This window comes from Peromyscus maniculatus, chromosome 18, assembly GCF_049852395.1.
Source record: "Peromyscus maniculatus bairdii isolate BWxNUB_F1_BW_parent chromosome 18, HU_Pman_BW_mat_3.1, whole genome shotgun sequence".
NCBI lineage: Eukaryota > Metazoa > Chordata > Mammalia > Rodentia > Cricetidae > Peromyscus > Peromyscus maniculatus.
The window spans coordinates 41,948,193-41,959,736 of record NC_134869.1 but is presented as its reverse complement, the minus strand read 5'-3'; positions in this window follow the sequence as shown (position 1 = coordinate 41,959,736).

The following is an 11,544-nucleotide window of genomic DNA, read 5'->3' as shown; positions in this document are numbered from 1 at the left end:
TGGGTCTGGGGACTCGAACCTTGGTTCTCTGGAAGAACAAGTGCTCTTCACCACTGAGCCCCCCCCGCCCCCCCCCCCCGCCTCCATCCCTCGCCCTCTTGCAACATTTCTTTTTTTTTTTTTTTTTTTTTTGGTTTTTAGAGACAGGGTTTCTTTGTGTAGCTTTGCGCCTGTCCTGGAACTCACTTGGTAGCCCAGGCTGGCCTCGAACTCGCAGAGATCCGCCTGGCTCTGCCTCCCGAGTGCTGGGATTAAAGGCATGGCCACCACCGCCCTGCGCAACATTTCTTTAAACTTGCTCCTGAACGGATGTGCAACCTAAGGGCTTATCTACTCCTGGCCTTTCCTGGACCTCTTACATAACGGTCACACTAGTATAAGAAAGAGCACAACCATTGATGGAGGCCGGGTTGAGGCAGGAGGCCAGCCAGTTTAAGGCCAGTCAGAACAACTTAGGGAAACACTGTCACAAAATAGAAGTGTGTGTGTGTGTGTGTGTGTGTGTGTGTGTGTGTATGGTGTTTGCCTAGTACTCTTGAAGCTGTAGCTTCGATTTCCGGTACCCAGACCCAAACCCACAAAATGCATGTGATCCAGGGACGTCACCTCAGCTTTTCAGAACTGGAAACTTCTAAATTTTTCTCCAAATCGATCTCCTGGTGACAGAAGGGGAGGGGCTCAGAATCTGACCCAGGATTTCTTTTGATAGTATACCTGGACTTCATCTGGTCAGATTCAAACTCTTTTCAGGGCTAGGGTGTAGCTCAGTGTTCAAATGTTGCTTGGCTACAGACACTGACGCAGTTTTGATGGACAGCCAGCGCAACAATGGAGGACCACCTCCGTCAGGTGCCGATGGTTATTTAAGGGTCTCCTCTTCCACCTTCATACCTGTGGGAGCCCACAGAGTTCTCCTAGTGAGAGCTGAGCTTGCTTTACCAGCGGGACTGCATAAGCGGATGACTGGACCACGGGCCTGGGTCCCAGGTGTTTGGAAGGGTCTACACTTGACTGTATCTAGCAAGGGGGAGGCCTTTGCCTCGCCCCCTTGGCATTGTTATAAAAAGCCATTTTGACCCAGGTCCCTCCAGAAGCTATCCTGTGTTTCTGTCTTTCTTCTTCTCACTATCAATGATAATGCCTATCATTCTATCTACAAGTTCCTTATTCCCCTCTCCTCATAGGAACCCTGTAAAAGCTGGGGGCTGGTCACCCACACATACCCCCTAATCAAAGAGCCTTTCAGTGTGGTTAGTGTGCTGGATAGTTTTTGTTTGGTTGGTTTTTTGTTTGTTTGTTTGTTTGTTTGTTTTTTTGTTTTGGTTTTTCGAGACAGGGTTTCTCTGTGTAGCTTTGGTGCCTTTCCTGGATCTCGCTCTGTAGACCAGGCTGGCCTCGAACTCACAAAGATCCACCTGCCTCTGCCTCCCGAGTGTTGAGATTAAAGGCATGTGCCACCACCGCCCAGCAGTGTGCTGGATGGTTGTATGTCAATTTGACACAAGCTAAAGTCATCTGAGAGGAGAGAATCTTAATTAAGAAAATGCCAGCCAGGCAGTGGTGGCTCATGTCTTTAATCCCAGCACTAAGGAGGCAGAGGCAGGTGGATCTCTGTGAGTTCAAGGCCAGCCTGGTCTATACAAAGTGAGTTCCAGGACAGCCAAGGCTACACAGAGAAACCCTGTCTAAAGAAAAGAAAAAAAAAACTCCATAATACCCAGCTGTAGGGCATTTTCTTAATTAGTTATTGATGTAGGCAGACCCAGCCATCCCTAGGTACCACCCCTAGGCTGGTGGCCCTGGGTTCTATAGGAAAATAGGCTGAGCAAGCCATGGGGAGCAAGCCAGTAAGCAGCACCCCTCCATGGCCTCTGCATCAGCTCCTGCCTCCAGGGTCCCGCCCTGCTTGAGTTCCTGCCCTGACTTCCTTCCCTGATGAACTGTGATGTGGAAGTGTGAGCCAAATAAACCCTTTCCTCCCCAACTTGCCTTAGGCCATGGTGTTTTGTCACAGCAACAGAAACCCTAAGACATTACTCAAGGCCCTGTTCTCCCAAAGACATTTCCTTGCTCAAAATCGGTTGTGGGGTTGGCGTGTGCAGTGGTTGCCTGGTGTCTGCAGGGCCCTGAGTCCATTGCCCAGCAAGAGAGAAATAGCACTGTGCTGTCTACTCATACGGTTGTTGGGACTTAAGAGGAAGAGGCAGACATGGGTGTCATGGCTCATCCTTGTCATCTCCAGCCACTGGAGAGGCTGGGGCGGGAAGATTGCCAGGAGTTTGCCTGGGTCACGCAGCTAGTTCCAGGCTGCTCAAGACTGCGCGCAGGGAAATCAAGTCTCTAAATAAAGAAATAAATAAGGAAGAGGCAGGCTGAGAGCCCTCAGTAACTACGCTGTTCTCGGCCTTGGTGACGCTTTCAGTGAATGCCAGCTGTTTTATCCTCAGCCCCACCACTCCCGGCAAGGTCCAAGAGCTATGTGCTCTGGGCACTCAATTCATTCTTCTCCACTAAGCGAGGCCACATCCACAGCATCCGGGATATAAACAGTGCACAAAACAGCTGCATTGCTGACCAGCTCTGCAAAGGCTGCCATGAATATATTCATCACTGCCACGAATAAATTAATTGAAAGAAGGGAGGCTTTGTGAACACTGTTTACCCTGCATCCCGTTATCTTTCTTCATTCTTGCCCCCCCCCGACTTTTGTGGTTGTGTGTGTGTGTGCATGCACTCACACATGTATGTACAAGTTCACATGTATGTGTCAAGATCAGAAGACAACTTGGGTGGGTGGGTTGGGGAGTTAGTTCCCTCTGTCCACCCTGTGGATCCTGGGCACCAAACTCAGGCTGTCAGGTTTGGTAGCAGGTACCTTTTTTTCCGTTCATTTGGTTTTTTTGAGACAGGGTTTCTCTGTGTAGTCCTGGCTTTCCTGGAACTCGCTCTGTAGACCAGGCTGGCTTCAAACTCACAAAGATCTTCTGCTTCCCGAGTGCTGGAATTAAAGGCGTGCACCACCACTACCTGGCTCTTATTAATTTTTAAATTACATTTATTTATCTATTTGTGCGTGAGAGAGCCTTCTCATTGGCCTCCTTTCTGCTTTTGAGACCTCAAACCTAGAGCAATCCCACTGTCTCAGTTCTTGGTTTGAGGTAGTGTCAACTGTTTCCAACGGTCGGTGTCTGGATAGGGTGCTTCCGGGTTCTTGGTGTCTTACTCAGAGAGTTGAGAAAGAGGTACACACAGATTGGAAGATATCAACTGGAGCCCAGTCCCAGTGGATACATCTACAAAACAACTCCGGAACCGAAGTCTGAGGGAACATTCCAGAAGAGTGGGTGGAAAGACTGTAAGAGTCAGAGGATCGGGGAATTTGCTGCGAGATCTTTCTCCTAGGAATGTCAGAAGCCACACCCATAAAGTCTCACCAAAATGAGTGCCCAAACATGAGCTGAACAAAGAGCAACAATAGACAGACAGAAGTGGATAGGGAGAGACAGGGGACCTCAACAGTCTTAGAGAAGAGAACAGCAATTGGTTACCTGATACCAAGTGGTCAGTCCTGAGGACATGCACACAAATAACATTGTGCAGACCGAGCAGGTTATATTTAGGAATATGTATATATGTATATGCAGGTAACAACCAACCATTAATGAAAAAAGAGAGGCCATGAATTGGAAAGAGAGCAAGGAGTAGTGTGTGGGAGGAAAGGGAAGGGGAGTTGATGTAATTATATTATCATTTCAAAAATGAAAGAAGTAATAATCATAACAGAGAGGAAGCTTTAGTCAAAGGCAAGGTCACGGCTCAGGTTGGAAACGCCGCCAGGGTCATCGAGGGAGCTTCTCTGGGCGAAAGAACTGAAGGAAAGGATCCAGGTTATTGCCTGAACCTTCTTTTATGGATCTAAAGAAAAGAGGTGCTAGATGGTAAAGGGTGTCATTTAAGTGGTTTTCTATTTAAAGGTTTATTTATTTATTATGTACACAGAAGAAGGCGCCAGATCTCATTACAGATGGTTGTGAGCCACCATGTGGGTGCTGGGAATTGAACTCAGGACCTCTGGAAGAGCAGCCAGTGCTCTTAACCTCTGAGCCATCTCTCCAGTCCTGTGGTTTTGTATTTAATTGATAATTAACATAAGTTTTACTCTGTTGCCCATGTCTCTTCCTGTGACGTGTCTGAGTTGAATCATAGACACACCCAGTTATTTGTAGGCTTAAGATGGTAAATTAGAGTTTTCTCCTAAAGTCCACTCAGAGGACTGTGCGTACCTTTCACATCTAAATATGTTCTGAATATGTTCGGATAGAACCTGAGTTTCTACCACTTTTCCCTTTCTCCTGCGTACTCTGTTTTTCTCTAGATAGGATAGCTTCCGTGACGGCACATGTTATATCCTTTCTCTCCCCTCTGGTTTTTTGTTTGTTTTTTTATGGTGGTGGTGGAACACCTTTAATGCCAGCACTCAGGTGGGAGAGACAAGCGGATCTCTGAGTTCCAGGAAAGACTAAAAACAAACAAATGAAATTATAGTGTGTGTGTGTGTGTGTGTGCGTGTGTGTGTGTGTGTGTGTGTGTGTGTGTGTGTGTCCGCGCATGTGGAGGTCAACGTCCAGGAGTTGGTTTTTCCTTCCACCAGGTCTCAGGGACCAAACTCAGGTCTTCTGGTTTGAGGGCAAACCTCTTTACCAGTGAGTGTCTCCTGCCCCTATTCCGCCATTACTGTTTGTTTGCTTTGTTTTGTTTTTCAAGACAGGGTTTCTCACTGAACAGTGGTGGCACACACCTTTGATCCCAGCACTCAGGAGGCAGAGCCAAGCGGATCTCTGTGAGCTCAAGGCCAGCCTGGTCTACAGAGTGAGATCCAGGACAGGCACCAAAACTACACAGAGAAACCCTGTCTCCGGGAAAACAAAACAAACAAATAAACAAAAAACAACAAACAAACAAACAAGGTTTCTCTGTGTAGCCCTGGCTGTCCTGGAATTTGCTGTGTAGACCAGGCTGGCCTCAAACTCACCTGTCTCTGCCTCCTGAGTTCTGGGATTAAAGGCATGCATGGGCCACCACTGTCTGGCCCATAATTTTTTTTTTTTAACTTTAATTTTCTCAACATGTTAAAGTCCCAATTTTCTTTTGGGTTCTTTTTGGCTGGTTGGTGCTCTCTGTTGGACATGGCAGGAGTTTCCTGGAGGCCAGCCCCGGGGGAAAGTCAGGCAGGATACAATGCATTCATGGACAAGAGCTCTTGGAATCTTACAGTAAAGAAGGGAAGAAAAGAGGACAGAGGCCGTTCAACTGCAGGGCCTCTTCAGTTAATTCTAAGAAGACCTTTAAAATAAAGGCAGCGTGCCTTACCGAGTTATGTGAGGAGCCTGACATTCCTGGCTTGACCAGTCCTCGGCATGATGTTATCGCTATCATGAGATTCTGGGAGAAGCCCCTCTGGTTACCTGCCTCCTCATTATTTTACGGTAGAGGACAGGAGAGCTCACTGAGCCCTGGGGCGAGAAGACCCAGGTCGGGTGTTGTCTCTTCCAAGTGGATGTGAACTGTGGCTTCTCTCTGCAGAACAGGGAAGAGCATGGCTTCCCATCAGCTTTCTGTGTTATTTGGCTGAGGCGAGAATTAAATGGACATAAAACTGGAGAGTCAAAGGTGGTGTCTCATAACTGTAACGTGGGCCATCCTGAGCTACGTGGCAAATTCAAAGCTAGCTTGGAATAAAGAAGATAACAAAGAGCAGGAACTAGTAAAACACAGCTGGCCTTGGAAGCCCACGTCCGTGGCCCCAGCATTTAAAAGGCAGAAGCAGGAAAATTGGTGCAAATTTGAGGCCGATCTGGTCTTTATAGCGAGCGCCAGGCTGGCCATTTTGTCAGGAGGAGGAGGAAGAAACTAAGGAAATACAAAATAACTGTGTAATACTGAAGATGGACAAAGCTGTTTGTTCTGATATCAAAGATTCTGAAAAATCTTTTTTAATTCCTGTAATCCTAGCTATTTGGGAGGCTGAGGCAGGAGGAGGACCACAAGTTCAAGGCCGGACCAGTCAATTTAGTGAGAATCTATCAAGAGAAAGAAAGGATACAGCTCAATAGTAGGACTAATTGCTTAGCATGTGTGAGGCCTAACATTAATCTCCAGTATCCCCAAAGAAGTCATATATGAGCCTTTAATCCCAGCACTCGGGAGGCAGAGGCAGGCAGATCTCTGTGAGTTTGAGGCCAGCCTGGTCTACAGAGCGAGATCCAGGACAGCCAGGGCTACACAGAGAAACCCTGTCTCAAAAAACCAAAAAAAAAAAAAAAAAAAAAAAAAAAGAAAGAAAGAAAGGAGGAGAAGGAAGAAAAAGAAAGAAGAGGCTGTCACGTATGCCTATGTGTATGGGGGTGGGGGATCTACTATCTTGCCCAGGCTACTCTGGAATTTACGGGTTCTACAGAATATCAGATTACAGATGTGCGGTGCCACACCTGATAAGAAGCAGGCTTTTGTGGGCCAATGAGATGACTGTACCAAGCCTCAAAACCTGAGGTCTGTTCCTGGACCTGCGTGGTGGAGGGAGAGAACCGATTCCTGCAAGTTTCTCTCCGACCTCTAGGCTGTGTGGTGAGTGTATGCACACATAAATAAATAAATAAATAAATAAATAAATAAATAAATAAATAAATAAATAAATAAATAAATAAATAAATAAACAAATTTAATACCTGTGTTTATTTACTTGTTTGAGGCAGGGTCTCACTTTGTAGGCTTGCTGGCATGGAACTCAATGTATGAACTAGGCTGGCCTAGCATTCTGTCTTTTTTCTCCTCAGTGCTGAAATTAAAAGCGTGTGCCACCATACCTGACTAAAAACTTTTTTAAAATGGGTTTTTTAAAATGGGGATTTTGCGTGTTTGTTTTTAAGATTGAGTTAGTTAATTTTGAGACAACAGGTCTTGTAACTCAGGCTGGCCTCAAACTAGCTACATAGCCAAGGATGGCCTTGAGCTTCTGACTCTCCTGCCTCGATTCCTAGAGTGCTGGGGTACAAGCCTATGAGACCAGGTCCAGTGTTTGTTTAGGTTGTTGTTGGTTTTGTTTTTGTTTTTGTTTTTCCGAGACAGGGTTTCTTTGTGTGTAGTTTTGCGCCTTTCCTGGATCTCACTTTGTAGACCAGGCTGGCCTCGAACTCACAGAGATCCGCCTGCCACCACTGCCCAGCATTTAGGTGGTTGTTTTGATCAACGTTGTGTAGAGGAAGCACAGTGTCGATGGTATAGGGTGGGCATAGCTGTCTTCTAACTCTGTATGAGAAGTAGTAATAAAAGCCCAATCCAGAAAATATTTAATGTAGTCTTATACTAGAAGACATCAAAGGGTACATATTATATGTGTACATATCTTTTGTACAAAAAGTATATCAACAAAAACCTTTTATGATGGGCAGTGATGACTCATGCCTTTAATCCCAGCACTCAGGAGGCAGAGGCAAGTGGATCTCTGTGAGTTCAGGGCCAGCCTGGTCTACAGAGTGAGTTCCAGAACAGCCAGGGCTACACAGAGAAACCTTGTCTCAAAAAACAAAATAAAACAAAAGCTTTTATTCTTTTATGTTTGTTTGTTTCCAGGGTCTCATGTAGCCCAGGCTGTAGCAGAGGCTAGCCTTGAACACAGGGTCTCATGTAGCCCAGGCTGTAGCAGAGGCAGGTCTTGAACACAGGGTCTCATGTAGCCCAGGCTGTAGCAGAGGCTGGTCTTGAACGCAGGGTCTCATGTAGCCCAGGCTGTAGCAGAGGCTGGTCTTGAACGCCTGATTCTCCTGCTTCTGCTTCCTGCCTGCTGCGACTACAGCTGAGCACCGCCATGCCAGGCAACCAAACTCTTTTTTATCGAAATCAAATGTATTAATATTTGAATAACATTTTTTGGAGGAGGAGAACTTGTAATACAAATTCAGGGCCGGAGAGACGGCTCAGCAGGAAATCCACATCAGCCCGATGATTTGAGTTCAAGTCCCCCAGCCCAGTACAGAAGGAAAGAACATTCTCCCAAAAGTTGTCCTCTGACCTCCACGCACACGGCACACTGTAGCACAAGCAGGCTTACACTCACACACATACTACATACTTTGGTTTTGAGCTTCTGGTCTTGCTGACTTCAACACATAAGTACTAGGATTACAAGCATGTGTCACCATGCCTGGTTTTATTCCATGCCAGGATCTAGCCTAGGGCTTTGTGTGTGCTAACCAGGTACTCTACCATCTGAGCTGCATCCCAACCCTCTGTCTCTACTTTTTATCACACATAATCACTTCAAGAAATCTTAAAGCTCAGGTATTGCAAAACCAAGAATGAACTTTGTGCACAACGCAGATACTTTACAAGAAATGAACGTCTAGAACCATGGCTAGAATCTAAAAGCCTCTTCTGTATGTGAAGACACAAAACTCCTGCCCTGGCAGGGCGGTGGTGGCGCACACCTTTGAGCCCAGCACTCGAGAGGCAGAGGCTGGTGGATCTCTGAGTTCAAGGCCAGCCTGGTCTACAGAGCGAGATCCAGGACAGCCAGGGCTGCATGGAGAGACCCTGCCTGGAAAAAACACAACAAAAGAAAAGAAAACAAAAGCTTGTGTCCTTCCCCATGTCTTTCTTCTTCTCTGTCACCCTAGAAACTGAGCCAGACCTGTGTGTAGCTCCAGGAGGTATGATAGCAAAGACCTTTCTTTAAGTGACAGTCCTTCCCACACTGTGACAAAATACCTGAGAACACAAATTGAGTTGGGAAATCACAGTTGCAGAGGTTTTCGTCCATGGTCACTTGGGTCTGTTGTTCCTGTGCCCACACATCGGGAGTCGGAACATCACAATGGGGACAATGTGGGGGAGCAAAGCCTGTCCCTTCATGCTGGAGAGAAGGCCACAACCCGGCAGAAGAAGCTGGAGGCAGGACGGACACTTCCAGGGCACTCTCCCTAAGAGATCTAAAGGCGGTGGTGGTGCACGCCTTTAATCCCAGCACTCGGGAGGCAGAGCCAGGTGGATCTCTGTGAGTTCGAGGCCAGCCTGGGCTACCAAGTGAGTCCCAGGAAAGGAGCAAAGCTACTCAGAGAAACCTTGTCTCGAAAAACCAAAAAAAAGAGAGAGAGAGGTCTATTTTCTCTGATGGGGTCCACATTCTACTTTCTTTCATGTCCAAAGAAAGCCATTAATCTGAAATGAATCCACTGATTCATCTATTAATGAAGTCAGAGCTCTTATGATCCAGTCTCTTCCTAAAACCCCATCAGCAACCAAGCCTGTGACACATGGGCCTTCAGATGCCATTTCGGGTGGCATGCTTGTGTGGTTTGAATGAGAACAGCCTCCGCTGGTTCATATATCTGAGTACTCGGTCCCCAGCTGGTGAAACGTTTGGGAAGGATCAGGAGCTGTAGCCTTGTTGGAGGAGGTGTGTCACTGGGGGCGGGTCTTGAGGTTTCAAAGCCTCCCACCATGTCTAGTATGTCTCCCTCCGACTCCTTATTCAGGATGTGAGCTTTCAGCTGTCCTTTGCTCGGCCATCATGGACTCTAGTCCTCGGAAACTGTAAGTGAAACTAGACACTTTTCTTTTACAAGTCACCTTGGTCATGGTGTTTTAGCACAGCAATATACAGAAAAGTGAGTAAGACAATTCCCCCCAAATAAAACAGAAGATGCAGGGTACTGTGGCACACACTTTAACCACAGCCTCCGCAGGCAGAGACCGGAGGATCTCTGTTAGTTTGAGGCCAACCCAGTTTTCATGGCAAGTTCCAGGACGACATAGAAAGATCCTGTCTCAAAATAAACAAACAAATGGACATTTATGAAGGGAATATTGGACTATTTCCTATTTTTATTTTTCTTGAGACAGGGTCTCAAATAGCTCCGTCTGACCTTGAACTAGTTAGGAGGCTGAGGATGGCTGTGAACTTCTTTCGGATCTCGTCTCTACACCCCTGGTTCTGGGATTACCGGCATGCATTGCTACCCCAGCTTTTTGTGGTACTGGGGATGGAACATTGGGCTTCCCACATGCTAGGCAAGTCCTCTACCAACCGAGCTTTGTCCTAAGTGTTTCATACTCCAGAGTTTCTTCATGTTTCCCACAGCTGATTGGTATTTTGACTTTATATTTGCCGACGCGGAGAATGACACTTTGTATAGGACATAGTACAAAATGGCCGAAGTATGTTTAGGACCATTTTAGAAATGGGTGGAAATTCTATCCTAGTCTTAAGCTGGAATTCAGTCCGTGATTGTTTATTTATTTTGGAGACAGGGTCTCACCCAGTAGCCAAGACCGGCCTTAACTCCCAGTGATCCTCCTACCTCAACATCCTTGGTGCTGGGATCTTAGGTATGAGTCACCATGCACAGTGAATAACAGCTTACAGGTGGGACTGTCTTTTAGCTCATCCTGAACACTATACCTGTTAGTGGAGCCAAAGAGAAAATGATGCAGCAGTTCAAGTCCTGAGTATGTAGACAAGAGAAGTAAGTCCTCACCAAAACACTTGTGCATGGTTGTTTTGTTTTGATTTTTGGCGGTACTGAAGATCGAATTTGGGCTTTGTGTACGCTAGGCAAGCACTGTACCATCAGGCTACATCCTCAGCATGAATTATTCATAATAATAACAGTGAAATGGGAACAACACAAATGCCCATTAATGGATGAACTCATAAAATGTAATGTATGAAAAGAATGGATATTGCCCAACTATAAAGTGAATGGAAGGGCTGGTGAAATGTCTGTCTCAGCTGGTAAGAGTGCCTGCCACTCAAGACCTGAGTTTGATTCCCAGAACCCATGGAGCCATGGTGTGAAGAAGAACCAACTCCTGAAAGTTCTGCTCTGTTCTGCACACACACACACACACACACACACACACACACACACACACACGCACGCACACACACACACACACACACACACACACACACACACACACGGGGGTGGGTGGTGGTGGTGGGGAACAACAATAAATTAAACAGAAAGGAATTCTGTTACATTATATAACTCACAAAAAACTTGTAAAAATCATGTAAGTTAGACATGGCGGCACAGGCAGGTAGCTCCAGCTTCTTGGGAGACTTAGACGAGAAGGATCAAAATTCACGGGCTGCCCGGGCCACAGATCAAGTGCAAGGCCAGACTCGGCAGCGTGGTGAGAACCTGCCTCAAAAGAGAAAGAGGATCAGGAGTCGAAGGTCATCCTCAGCTTCAGAGAGAATTTGAGGCTAGCCAGAAATACGTGAGACCCTGTTTCCAACGGGTTAGGGGTGGCGGAGGCTTTGGATCTCAGTAAAGTGGCTGCCATGTGAACCTGAAGACCCGAGTTGGACCCCCAACCCCTACATAAAAGCTGGGCATAGTAGCACAAGCTCCTGACCCCCAGGTCTGAGGAGGCAGAGACAGGAAGGTTCCTGAGGCTTGCTGACGAGTCAGCCCAGCTATATGGGTGAGCTCCAGGTTCAGTGAGAGACTGCGTAAAAAAATAAGGTAGTGGGACATAGAG